The 14,536-nt window shown below is 40.6% G+C and overlaps 1 long non-coding RNA gene across 2 annotated transcripts in view; it reads right to left on the bottom strand.

Annotated features, from left to right (window-relative positions):
• Window positions 657–14,536, bottom strand: part of LOC106506935 — a 36,236-nt gene continuing 22,356 nt past the window's right edge. Inside the window, exons 2-4 of one of the 2 annotated variants that reach the window (XR_001302592.2) lie at window positions 12,594–12,763; window positions 10,615–10,711; window positions 657–1,213 (exon numbers count right to left, since the gene is read on the bottom strand). This is a non-coding gene — a long non-coding RNA (uncharacterized LOC106506935). Of the gene's footprint in view, window positions 1,214–6,101; window positions 12,764–14,536 lie in introns of those variants that run through there. The other variant, XR_002335664.1, reaches the window with a different exon arrangement.

Below are 14,536 nucleotides of genomic sequence, written 5' to 3'. Positions count from 1 at the left end.
ATGCCAAATGAAAAGATACTTCCCACTTGATATGGCCCCCACTGGACAGCCTCATGAATGGAAGAATATCAGCCTGTGTAGATGCCCACAAAGTGTAAATACTATACCAAGAATTTTACCATACGCATCCTAACATTTAATCTTTACAGAATAGTCAGTTCTGCTATAACTCCACATAGGCATTCTTTTTTTTTTTTTTTTGTCTTTTTGCCTTTTCTATGGCCACTCTTGTGGCATGTGGAGGTTCCCAGGCTAGGGGTCAAATCGGAGCTGTAGCTGCCAGCCTACGCCAGAGCCACAGCAACACGGGATCCAAGCCGCATCTTCGATCTACACCACAGCTCAAGACAACGCCGGATCCTTAACCCACTGAGCAAGGGCAGGGATCGAACCTGCAACCTCATGGTTCCCAGTCAGATTCGTTAACCACTGTGCCACGACGGAAACTCCAACACATAGGCATTCTTAAAAATCACTGTGCAACGCAAAATCGTACAATAAAAACCATAGGGCTGGGAGTTCACATTGTGGGTTAGCAGGTTAAGAACCCAACTAGTATCCATGAAGATGCAGGTTTGGTTCCTGGCTTCACTGGGTGGGTTAAGGATCCGGCATTGCTGTGAGCTGTGGTGTAGGTCACAGATGTGGCTCTGATATAGTGTTACTGTCACTGTGGTGTAGGCCAGCAGCTACGGCTCTGATTTGACCCCTACTCCAGGAACTTCCACATGCTGCAGACGCAGATGCAGTCGTAAAAAGAAAAAACAAAAAAACACCATGGGGCTTGTGGGAAAACGGAGGCTAAGAATACAACACTCACAAAATGTTGTCAGTGACACAGAGAAACCTAACGAAAAAAGTAGCACAGTTCTTATGCAGACTAAATGATTAAGAAATACTTAAATGCTACAATAAATATGTATGGAATTGTATGGAACTTTACCTTGGTAAAAAGGCTCTAAGTTTGCTTGTGAGCATCAGACGGGCTGTAGCTCTTGAGTTATTGTGAAGTGATGGAGGGAGGGTTATCTGAAATCAGAGGAACAAGTGTAACACCAGCTATGGGTGGCTGTGGCTTACCATTTCTGCAGAGAACTAAAGTAGGTGGGAGACTTCAGAGGTATGGGTTTGTGATCTGCATACTCCTATGCAGCCTGGGTCAGCTGGCTATAGTTTTTCTGCCTCCACCCTGGTGTTTCTTGCAGACAAAATCCTGCATAAGCAAAAACAAAATCTATGTTCTGATCAAAATTTCCCATAATATACTAATTATATTAGAACAAATTAATGGTTTCAAAATTAATTACAGCATAACTGATTTTATTCTGTAGGACAGGTAGTATTAATTCCAGTTTTACAGATGAGGAAACTGACTCAGAAAGATTAAGCATCTTACTTAAACTTTTCTATTTTTTAAAAAATAAAAAAAAATGCCAGCTACTTTTCCTGGGCCAACTCTGTATTTTCTCATCTAAGGTATACAGCTCGACAGTATGAGGTGAAAACAGTAGAACCTAAGGGCAGCTTTCAGCAAAGTGGTGCCAGTGACCTTTCCCAGGTGGTTTAAGTGTCCCGGGATGGAACAATCTCAATCTTCATTAGGTCAGAGTTTAAAGCAGAACTGCTGAGCACAGGAATTCATGTCTCTCTCACATTTTCTCAGAAATGTACTTCTAGACCTGTGTCACAGTGATCCTCAAAAGATGTCTGATAAGAGTTGAAATGCATTCAATGAAAAGTCCCAAATTCCAAGGTCCAGAAATAAAACATAATGTAAACTTCTAAGTTTGTTCTTCACACTCTGCCACAGTGATCTTTCTAAAATGCAGGAGTCAAGGTCATTCCCAAGCTTAATACCCTTCAATGGTTCCACAATGCCCAAAAGACAAAGTCCAAAATCCTTTGCATAAGGGATGAGGTCCTTCTGCACAGGACATCTGCATACATATCCAGCTTCATCTCCAGGTAAGTCCTCACCTAAAGCCTATGCTCCATCAGATGGACTATTTGCTTTTCCACAACCACCTGTTCAAAATTCATGCCCCTTCTCTGTGGTGTAGACCTTTTCTACTCAGTGGCTGTCTATCCAGAGGACACAGTTCTCAGTCCCATTACCTGCAGTAAGGTGTGAAGATGCGAACTAATCTCTAGACAATGGAATGTGAGCAGAAATGATACGCACTACTTCTAGCAGAACCACGGAAAACCCTCTCACAATGTTCCTTTGTGCTTCTCCCTTCTCTATTGGCAGCAATAAAATTTGATCTATTAAGGGATGGTGAAACCACAATATAGGAGAAGCATAAAATCTCAATTACCATGTGAAGGAAATTTACCCTCTGTCCATAAATATCCCATTTAAATGATATATTAAGAAATGAGGAGGAGTTCCCGTCATGGCTGAGAGGTTAACAAACCTGACTAGTATCCATGAGGACACAGGTTTGATCCCTGGCCTCATTCAGAGGGTTAAGGATCCAGTGTTGCCATGAGCTGTGGTGTAGGTTGCAGATGAGGTTCAGATCCCACATTGCTGTGGCTGTGGCATAGGCCAGCAGCTGCAGCTACAATTTGACCCCTAGCCTGGGAACTTCCATATGCATTGCCTTCAGCCCTAAAAAGACAAAAAAAAAAAAAATGAACTTTATATATGCTCCCCAATGTTATTTGTAGCACTATAGCCAAGATATGTAAAAAACCTAAATGTCCAACGACGGAGGAATGGATTAAGAAGATGGGGTGCATATAGACAATGAAATATTAGCCATAAAAAAGAATGAAACAATACTATTTGAAGAAACACAGATGGACCTGAAACTAAGTAATTCAGACAGAGAAAGACAAATATCATATGATACCACATATATGTGGAGTCTAATAAAGAATGATACAAAACAACTTATTTATAATATTTATAAAACAGAAGTAAACACAGATTTTGAAATCAAACTTTTGGTTACCATAGGGGAAACTATGGGGGGAGGGATAAATTGGAGGGATGGGTCTAACATGCACACACTACTGTATATAAAATAGATAATTAACAAGGACCTACCATATAGCACAGGGAACTCTACCCAATGTTCTATAATAACTTATATGGGAAAGAAGAATGGATATCTGATTAACTGAATCATTTTTCTGTACACCAGAAACTAATATAACACTGTTTGTAAACTATACTCCAATAAAAGTTTTAAAAAGAAGAAATGGGAGTTCCTGTCATGGCGCAGTGGTTAATGAATCCGAGTAGGAACCATGAGGTTGCAGGTTTGATTCCTGGCCTTGCTCAGTGGGTTAAGGATCCAGTGTTGCCTCGAGCTGTGGTGTGGGTCGCAGACGCGGCTTGGATCCCATGACTATGAGGAATGTGGTATTGCCCTTGACAATATGACTCCAACTTGTCAAGTATGCTATTGCTTTCAAAAAATGATTACAGTGGAGTTCCTGTTGTGGCCCAGTGGGTTAAGAACCCCACACAGTGTCCATAAGATGCACATTTGATCCCTGGCCTCGCTCAGTGCGTTAAGGATCTGGCATTGCCACAAGCTGCAGCGTAGGTTGCATATGCAGCTCATATCTACCGTTGCTGTGGCTATGGCACAGGCCTCAACTGCAGCTCCAAACTGACCCCTAGCTCAAGAACTTCCATGTGCTACAGGTACGGCCATAAAAAAGAAAAAAAAAAAGTATAGAGAGCTCCCTTGAGGCACAGTGGTTTAAGGATCCAATGTTGTCACTGCAGTGGCTCAGGCTACTGCTGTGGCATGGGTTCAATCCCTGGCCTGGGAACTTCCACATGCTGTGAGTGAGGCCAAAAAATCATAATAATAAAATAATTATCTGTATATCATATTGAAAAATATCCATCATTTACTGACCCCTTTCTATGTGCCAGGCACGGATCCTACTATGTATTTTGTATATTTTTATCTTATAAATATCCTATAGGGCAGATATTGCTATTCTGCCTCATTTCATAAACGAGAATGCTTAGGCCCAGGGAAGGTGACAGGTACAAGCCTAGGTGTCACAGCTAGAAAGCAACACAGTCAGAATGTAAGACCTACACTTTCTTTCTCCAAAGCTCCTATCTTTCTTAACTGCTACTTGGCCTCCTAAAAGAAAAGAAAAAATAAATAAAAATAAGATAAGAATGTCTTATAATGGCTCTCGCTCTAGTTACAACAGGGGACTCTGCATTTTATAATGTGAATGTAAATTTATTTTCTGCCACACAGAATAAGCAACCTGGTATTTCAGTGAGCGCCACTGCGGAGTTAAGTCTAGCTTCAGGGTGATCTCAGCAGCAGTGCATTGAAAGGATGCTTTCCTGCTGCTCATCTCCACTCTCCCCACATCCCAAGAACAGTGTTCCGCCGTTCACCCCATGAGCAAGTAGCTCGCTTCACGTGGGTGCCTCTGAAGTTACACATGTGCCATCTCTGACCAGCTTTTAATTCAACCACCAGTTTGAGAATCCAGATTTTGAGCTTAGTTGCCAAAAGTGAAGACCCTCCCTGGGAGGTGAGCTGAAAGGGGGAGGTGCTAAAATGATCAATTCATCAAGCACCAATTTTTTTCCTCTCTTCCAGATAACAGGTAGCTTGCACCATGCCTTTGATCAGTCTTGAAAAATGAATCAGATCCTCAAATAAATCTACCAAAATGAGTTGGGATTTTTCTAAATTAATCATCTTTACATAAACTGCCTTGCTTATGACTGACCTCGTTCCAAATTACAGGTCACTACGTCTCCCTCGACAAAGCCACTTATAGGACCAACGATAACTGACAAAGCCTGTCCAGCAGAATCAGGGGAGCCAATTTGTGAAACAGGATAACCAGGCACGCTGAGGTCCTCTGCAGGGGGCACTGACCTCTTAACCAAGGAGAGATTCTCAACAGGGATTTTATGTGCCAACCTTGGCACAAAATCTAACTCTATGAGCTAAAATGAAGACAAAGACAAATTAGACTCTTCCATGATACTGGGTTTTTTTGTGAGTCTTTTTTTTTCCTATTGCTATGGTAATGCTGGTCCATTTTACAGGAGGGGAAGGGAAGAGTGGGCTTAAAAACTAAGCTATAAAACTTATCAATGATATATCAAAAAGGACTTTAAAAAGAAGTTCCTTTAATTATTTTCCTGATAGGAATTTACGCAAGAGAGACAGTCTGATAAATGTGCAAATATGTACATATAAGAGACTTATGATAGCACTTTATTAAGCAGCGAAACTAGAAAAACTCTATAAATGTCCAACAATTGAGCAAATTATGGTTTATTTGTACAGAGGAATAGCAGAGAGCCAATATGAGTTAGGAAGTGAATGGATGTTTACCTACATGGGCGCATGGCCATTGTGAACCTTTAAGTCAGTATTTAAGTGACAGGACAGCAAGTATCATTTGACTCCATTATAAAAATTATCTGGGGCCAAATATCTGAAGATATTTACATCAAAATACTAACAGATATATTCATACATATTTATATCAAAATACTAACAGCAGTATTTAGTTTTGGTGAGAGAAACTTGGGGTATCTGGAAAACTTTGCCATGTGCTTTTCTGTATTTTCTATGATGATTCTCATTACTTCTGCAATTAAAAATAGGGGTAAATGTAACCATAGCTGATTGTATTACTTATTCAGAAATATATGCTGCCCTGAAAGGGGTCCTTTCCTAGTGCCTCTTCTTGTGAGAGGAATATAATTCTTGTCCCCATAGATATTATGCTTAACTATGAGGTCTGCTTTAGCTAAGATAATGAAGATAAAATGAAACAGGGAAGGGATGTATGTGTGTAACTCCAAGCAGAAACTTTGAAAACTATCATAGGCACCCACCAAGTTTTGTTTTCCCTCCTAGACTAGACAGGCTGATGCTTCTGCCTGATCACAAATTGGAGAAGATGAGCAGTAGATTTAAGGAGTTCCCATTGTGGCTCAGCAGTTAACGAACCCAACTAATATTCATAAGGACTTGGGTTCAAACCCTGGCCTTGCTCAGTGGGTTAAGGATCTGGCATTGCCATGAGCTGTGGTGTAGGTCACAGATGTGGCTCAGATTCCACGTGGCTGTGGCTGTGGTGTAGGCCAGCAACTGTAGCTCTGATTCAACCCCTAGCCTGGAAACCCTCGTGTCTCAGGTATGGCCCTAAAAAACAAAAGGGGGGGGGTGTAGATTTGAGTTGACTTGTAATAGCCACAATACACGTGAGAAATGTCTTGAGTTGTCATAAGCCACTGAGATTTTATAGCTGTTTGTTTGCCAAAGCATAGTAAATTCTAAGCTGACTGATATATGAATTTTTACTACCACCCCAAACAAGACCAAACTAAGATTTAAATATAAAAGCCTCTCAGCTACCTATCTCTGATTAATTCTAGAGTTTCATGTTCAGCACAAGCCTCCCCGTTAAAAGTATTTTAAAACTGTTATTTGTGGCAGAGTTGATTGCATCCAGACTTCCATTTTTCATTTCTGCCTCCCCACCGCCTCTCTGAGTCATGTTGATTACTTCTGTCTTTCATGACTATTTCTTTTGGGCCTTACTATTCTCCCTCTGGTTCAAGCCTTGCTCATTTCATGCTACATATGGTGGCCACGGTCAAGGACACTATCCTTCAATCTTCTTTATACACTATTGTGAGATTTTCCTTGAACTGTTTTACAATTTACCACCACCAGTTCAAGGCTCCCTGACCCTTTGGTCTAGAGTTCAAGTCACTGCTTAATTCTTCAAATTCACTACCCTCCTAACACAAACCCTCCTCACCAAACTAGCTTGTTCATTATTTCCTGTGTACACCTCAAATATTCCCGTAATTAGGGCTTCCCTGCTCAACGTTACAGTGACAGCAACAGCAGCCTGAACCCTCTTCTGGAGAAAAGTTATACTGGAGGTAGAATCAAGGAATGATTTCATGGGTGACTATGATATACCAAAATATAGGTAGCACGACCTTGAGGTAACAGGTGGCAAAGTGGACAGGTGACAAGACATGGTGATAATCTCCAAGTATGGCCACCAACAATTCCTCCTAACCGCAAACACAAAAGACCTATTTCCTGTTTCTTAGAATGTGGGCTGATTTTGATTTGCTTTGACCAATAAAGTGCAACAGACATGAAGTTCTGAAACTTCCAAGATCCTAAGAGACCTGACAGCTTCCACCTTGTCTGAACCTAGCCATTGAGCTGTAAGGAAGTCCAGGATAAACTCTTGAAGGATGAGAGCCAACTGGACAGGGCCTTGGAGAATGGATGCCCATCTCAGATTTACCAGCTCCAGTTGAGTTCCCAGATGAATGCACCATCTGAGTAGCCCCAGCCAACAGCACATGGAACTGAATAACTGCCCAGCTAAGTCCAATCAACTCAAAGACTTTGGGAAAAAAAAATAAATTGTAGTTTTATGGAGTTGTTTCACAGCACTAGATACCTAAGACAGTAGGAATTCTCCCTAGGGAGTTCCTGCTGTGGCTCAGCAGTTAGTGAACCCAACTGGCATCCATGAAAACGTGGGTTTGATCCCTAGCCTTGCTCAGTGGGTTAAGGATCCAGCACTGCTGTGAGCTTTGGTGTAGGTCACAGGCATGGCTCAGATCCTGACTTGCCATGGCTGTGGCATAGGCTGGCAGCTGCAGCTCCGATTTGACCCCTAGCTTGGGGAACCTCCACATGTCACATTTCAGCTTCTTAGAGGATGATGGTTTACAGAACCTGAGTCAGCGTTCTTGGCACAGTAGTAGCATTAGGATGCCCTTAACTAACAGGGCATGAGTCTAAACCAAGGGATAAAGAGTGAGGGTGAGAATCCAAATGAAAAGCAAAAAAAGATAATGATAGTACAGGTATTGCTGACAGACTGACCTATAAGATATAACTACATGAAAACCTAAAGGTGGTGGAAAATCCCTGCTGAAGCTGTAGGCAAAGCCAGTACAATGAGTTACTTTTTCTGTGGCTCTAACTGTTCCCAGAGGCCAGTCAGAACTTGGGGAAGAGTCAAGAGGCATCAGTAATGATTAAATCTATTTCTCCTTCTCACACCCACCTTGATCTGGTTTCAGGAGAGAAGATAAATCCAAGAAAGGCAGAAGCACCAACCTCCCAAAAGCATAGCAATTAGGGTCCAGGTGGCAGGGATTGCCAGATGAGCATCAAACTCATTTCTGATGGTTCCCAGGCACACAGTCAGACCCTATTCCCCAGCCTCTCTTTCAGTTAAGCACTGCCCTGTGACTGAATTCTAGACAAAAGAACAGGGATGGAAATCATGAACCCACTTCTCAGCCTGCCCTTAGAAACCTCCATGCTCCCCCCATTGCACAGCAACCTTCGAAGTCAAACATTGACAATAGTTAAGCCTCAAAAAGGACAGACCTTGAGTTTCTGATCTATTGCCCAGGAGAGAACCACACCCAAACAAGGACATCAATTTTGGTGAGTGAAAAAGTGATGCACTATTAAGATTTGGGTATTTATCTTTCCAATTCTACCCTTAGCCTGGGAACTTCCATATGCTGCAGGTATGGCCCTAAAATAGCAAAAGCAGATTTAAAGATTGCTCTGCATGAGTATTATTTTATCCTTTGAAAGCATCAAGAATAAATTTGACTACACCAAGATTGGATAACTTTGGGCACATTACTTAACCTTTCTGAATCTCAATGTCTTCAACTAAAGGAAGCTGTTTCCATTTACCTGAAGTGGCTCTCATGCTTGGGGCAGTCAATAGCATCAGCAGGATGTCTTGTTGAGGGAGAGAGCCGAGACCTACCCCTTTTATTTCTGATTCAGCAGGTCTGAACTGGGACCTGAGGATCTGAATTTGTAACAAACTCCCAGGTGTATTATTGGTCTCCAGAAAAACAGAACCAATAGGGTATGTGCTGTGTGTATGTATTTGTGTGCATGTTCACACAAGCATGTATGTGAGAACACACACACACACTCATACACAAACATACTGCACAAAAATTTATTTTAAGGAATTAGATCACATGACTGTGGGCCCAGCAAGTGTCAAGTCAGCAGGGCAGGTCAGCAGGCTAGAAATTCCCTTGGGAGTCGATGTTGTGGTCTTGAGTGAGAAGGCAGTCTAGAACAGAACCTCTCCTTCTTATACAGACCTCAGTCTTTTCTCTTAAGGTCTTCAACTGACTGGATAAGGCCCACCCAGGACATTAAAATTAACCATTATGCCAGGTGATGCTGAAGTCCTGGGGTCCTCTCAGAGTCGCTGCTCCATGGGACTGTGGTAAAGGTAAGTGAGAAGACGTAACATCACCTGGTGGCAAAGGGTATTCAATTACAATTACCCCTTTATAGGTTTTTAATTTTTAATCAACCAGAGAAACGACAGTTTAATTCCCTAAATACTTGAGGGAGAATGTGTGTATAGAGAGAGTATGTGTAAAAGTGTTCATCTGCGGCTGCTTCCTAAATTCAAATAAGCAATTTCTGGATCAGCTACTTGTTTACATTACATGACCCCCTCTTGGTCCCATAAGTATAAAAATCAAAAGTTTAATTATGGTTCTGAGATCACCATTTTCTTCTGACAGATATGGACACTAGAACAAAGTTAGTGTGGTTTTCTAACTCCCCCACCACCACCAAAAAGATTTCTCAGGTTTTCAAGATCTAAATTTAGAAACCTGAATTTCAAAATTAATACTGGTGTTCTGACCAGGCACTTAATAATTACATGTTATATAAGACATGATGAATAATTTCATATGTTGAAGAGTTGTAAAATGATGATATAAATGAAACGCTAATTATTCTCTTTTAAGAGAGTTGTTTCCTACCAGGATTAAATTCTTGCTTTTTTGACACATTTTAAAAATCTGCACTTCACAGCAGTTAGGAAATAGCAGAATTTGGTTCTGATTTAATCAGATGAGAACTAAATCAGCTTCAGGCCAAAATGACACTTGGTGGGAGAGGTTGGGAAGCTTTCACACTCCTTTTTTTTAAAAAACATACAAATCTCTTTCACTCTTCCCTTGAACTTTCACTCTACTTGATACTATTCCTAGATTTTAATTCCTAATCCCCAAAGGGTTGTGAAAAGCCATTTAATGTATTATAATGTAAGATATCTTTAGGTTTTTTTTAAAAAAAAAAGGTCTTGTAATACTAGAATCAAATAAGCCACCTTTTAAAAACTCTGATTTTGACAAGGATGACAATATTATTAGTACAGAGATGCAGATACACACACACACAGATTTTTTTGACAAATCAAAATCATGTCACACCAAAAACACTTGGCTATACCTTATTTAAGTTCAATAACACTGTGTTTTATCACAAATTGTGCTCCACATAGTTCTTTATAATAGGTGTTAGGAAAAAAAATCAATTGGCTGGAGGGAAACTCTAGTAGGTTAAACAGCTTCTTTTATTTTAGAAGGTCTCTGGTTTTTTAAATGTTAAGATGACGTGACTATTAAAACACGTGTGTGTGCAGTTTCCAAAAATTAATTGCTCCTGAACAACTTTTGTTCTCCCCTCAGAGTATCTCTTGGGACTGTGTTCTGCTAAAACACACTAGAAAGTGGCTTAAAGATGCATTCATTCAGGAAGAACTTACCCTAACAACTGACGGCCTTCCATTTAAGGATATGCTTGCAAACACCCAGCTCTCTTTGAATCTGAATCAATCTGTGTCAGCAAACCCAACCCTTCAACTGTAGGAAGAAAGCAGAGTCTAAGCCGAACAGCACTGTTTCTTCAGTTTTCCAGCATTTCTGAAAATCCTATTTCCCGATAACAATAACGACGGTGTTTCAACCCAATGTGGACAAATGGTTTAACAACTGCTAAACACTCTAGGGAGAGAACTAATGTAATATGATAAAAGAAGCCGAAATACCAATAGATGTCATTTCTAGGTTGTTAAATTACTTAAGTTTTTTTCTTCTTCATGCTGTTCTGGGTTTTATACATCTCCTAAAATGAGCTATCCTTTTCTAATCAGAAAATAAATGTTAGCTATCATTTTAAATGGTAGTGTAAATGTATTTGCTTCTCAGGGGAGCTCTTATAAAAGAACTATTTACAATGTCATCATTTTCATCTTCATACCCAAAAGAATATAGAACACCTAGATCAGAAATTAAAAGTAAAATAGGAAAAATGAGCCCAAAGTGTTAAATGTGCCTTTGTTTTCTCTATCAAGGTACAGGAGTTGCCTTTCATTAAAAAAAAATAATAATAATAAGCTTCACTTTTTTGCAAGAAGAGTCATAGCATACTGTGAAGAGTCATACCACAAAGATCTATCTTGCCTACTTAGAAATCAGATTAAAGAAAAAAATTCAGCATTGTAGTAAGTCCATTCCAGAACAGTCACTTCCAGAACAGCTTGGATGCCTGCGGTGAGCTAAATAGTGCACCCCCTGCCACCAGAGATCTACATCCCAATTTCTAGAGCCGGTTAATGTTCCTTAGACGGCAAAAAAAAAAAAAGGCTTTTTCAGATGTGAATAATTTAGGGATCTTGATATGGAAGATTATCCTGGATTATTTGGGTGGACCCTAAAAGCAGTTTCTCCCTCGAGGAGACAGAGGGAGGGAGATGTGGCATAGACACAGACATCAAAGTGATGCAGCCACAAGCCCAGGAATGGCTGGGACCACCAGAAGCTGGAAAAGGCAAGGAATGCCTTCTGCCTCAGAGCTTTCCAGGGGGAGGGAGTACAGCTCTGCCAATGTCTTCGTTGTAGCCCAGTGAAACAGATTTCAGACCTCTGGCCTCCAGAAATGAGATAATAAATTTCAATTATTTTAAGGCACCATCAAGCCTATGGTCACTGGTCACAGCAGCTCCAGGAAATGAACACAATGCCTAGGCTAAAGCCAGCAAGAGGTCTCTATTTACACCCATCCACCAGAAGTGCACTCTTGGGACGACCAGTTGGTTTTTGAAGGCAATCCCCACCCTTGGCCTTGGATCAGAGGTGACTGGGGCTCTGGCTCTCAAGCTCTAGATGTAGCACTTTGAGTTGCACATGGCTAAAGCAGTTAACTCTAGGAGAGAGGAGCTCAGTGATGTGAACACTATGTGGGATAATGTGCATCTATCATTCGGTACATTATCCCCTGACACTCTTAGTCTACATTAAAATCATCTCTCTGGCTAGGGTATCATTAAAACATGCACCTGGCACTATTATACACACACCTACAATCCTGAGGTCAAACAAAAAGCCCCACAGATTTGGAAACCAGAGAATGTTTTAAACAGAAAACAGGTGAGAAAGAGACATCTCACCTACCTTAGTTATTGATTAAACTTTGAAAGAATAAAACATATACTGTGGAAAACATCAGCAATTGAAGAAAGAATTGCTGTACTTGTAAATCAAATTCATTCCACTTAAGAGCTCCATTATCTCCTAGTAGTACCAAAATTGAAAAGAGGTTATTGCTTTTAAAGGTTTAATTGAAATGTAGGCCCTTCAACAGCAAGTTCAATGATTTATCACACTGACTGAATTCTAATTCTCTTACTAGGTGAAATTCCAGAAAGCCATTTCCTTCAAACATTAGTACTACTGAGACACATACCACACTTACAGGAACTGCTCCATCCTCCAGAAAATAAAGTGATTCCTACAACATTTAATTGAACGAAACAGAGTTACTGCCACATGGTGATGAAAGTCGTGGTGCTGCATTGAAGGAGTATGATGAAACATGGTCCATTTGCTTCACATGGTCTTCTAGAAAATCTGGCTCTGCCAAATGAAAAAGTACTGATAGCTTAATGTATCCTAAACATGGAAAGAATGCCATAGAACTATTAGAATGCAGAGATGAAAAGCTAACTCACTTGCCTTCAGAAGGGACTTAATCCCCCTTCCTGCTACTCACTCCACACCATGCTCTACATAAAAGAGGCTGAGTATCTCAACAGAAAGTAACGGGAATTCAGATCTGAATGTAGATCAATTCTATATAAGCATATGGCAGAGACTTGCTAGCTATTCATAAACCATTTCTATCTTCTTCCTGGAAGTCCAGCTAGACTAGATTTCCCATCCTCTAGGACAGTTAGGATTGAATAGAGGAATGAGTTCAGGCAGAGTGATGTGCACTGCTTCAAGGCCTGGCCCATACACCCCCTAAGGAGATGACCCTCCACACTCCTTATCTTTCCAAAACAGACTTTGGAGCCATGTTTTAAAGGAGGCTGGCAGAGCCACAAAGTGAAAGGAGCCTAGAGGAATAAGCTATTGCTCTGATTTCTTGAAGCAGCTAACAGTAGCTTAATATTGTTGTTTTGCTTGATTTAACTTCTATGTTGATTCAGTTCAAACAATAATACACTGGCTACTCCTCATTTGCCAGAAAATAAGGAAACAAATGACTCAACCCAGAAAACTCACTCATCAAGGACACAACACAGGCAAACAAACATCCAATGGTCCTAAGTCCTAGGAATAAAATACATGCAGAGTTCTGGAAGTTTCTATGGAAATTGGAGAGTGGTGCTAGGGGAATATGAGCCATGATTCTCAAGTTGATTCTTTTTGTTGCGGGGGGGGCACGCTCACAGCATGTGGAAGTTCCCGGACCAGGGATCAAACCCATGCCACAGCAGCAACCCAAGCCACTGCAGTGACAATGCTGGATCCTTAATTCACAGAACCACAAGAGAACTCTCCCAAGTTGATTCTAATTTTTTTCTTTTTAAAGGGCTGCACCTGTAGCATATGATATTCCCACATTAGGGGTCGAATCAGAGCTGTAGCTGCCAGCCTATGCCACAACCACAGCCACATCCGCCAGATCCGAGATACATCTGCTCATGACAATGTTGGATCCTTAACCTGCTGGGTGGGGCCAGGGACAAACCCACATCCTCTTGGATACTAGTCAGGTTCATTATGGTATATGTTTTATTCTTTCAAAGTTTAATCAATAACTAAGGTAGGTGAGATGTCTCTTTCTCACCTGTTTTCTGTTTAAAACATTCTCTGGTTTCACTCATGCGCAAGTTTTTGTGCAGATGAAAATTTTCAACTCATTTGGTTAAATAACTAGGAGGATGATTACACTATATGATATGATCATGTTTAGCCTTCTAGAAACTGCCAAACTATCTTCCAAAGTGGCCAAGTAATACTGTATTCCCCAATTGCAGGTAATGAATTTCTGATTCTCCAGGTTCTTGCCAGCATTTGATGTTGTTGGTGTTCAGGGTTTTAGCTGTACTAACTGGGATTTAGTGTTATACCTTGTTTTAATTTGTAATTCCCTATTGACATACGACACGGAACATTTTTTCATATGCTTCTTTTCCTTCTGGGTACCATCTTTGGTGAGGTGTCTGTCCAGCTCTTTTACCCATTTTTTAATTGGGTTGTTTCCTTATTGTTGATTTTTGAGTTTCTGGTATATTTGGGATACACAACCATTATGTGATATGTGGTTTTGCAAGGATTTCCTGCCAGTCTGTGTCTTGTCTTTTCATTCTCTAATGGTATTTTTTGTAGAGCAAAAGTCTT

This window comes from Sus scrofa, chromosome 1, assembly GCF_000003025.6.
Source record: "Sus scrofa isolate TJ Tabasco breed Duroc chromosome 1, Sscrofa11.1, whole genome shotgun sequence".
Taxonomy (NCBI): domain Eukaryota; kingdom Metazoa; phylum Chordata; class Mammalia; order Artiodactyla; family Suidae; genus Sus; species Sus scrofa.
The sequence above is the reverse complement of the archived record's forward strand: the minus strand, read 5'-3'. Positions and strand labels throughout refer to the sequence as shown.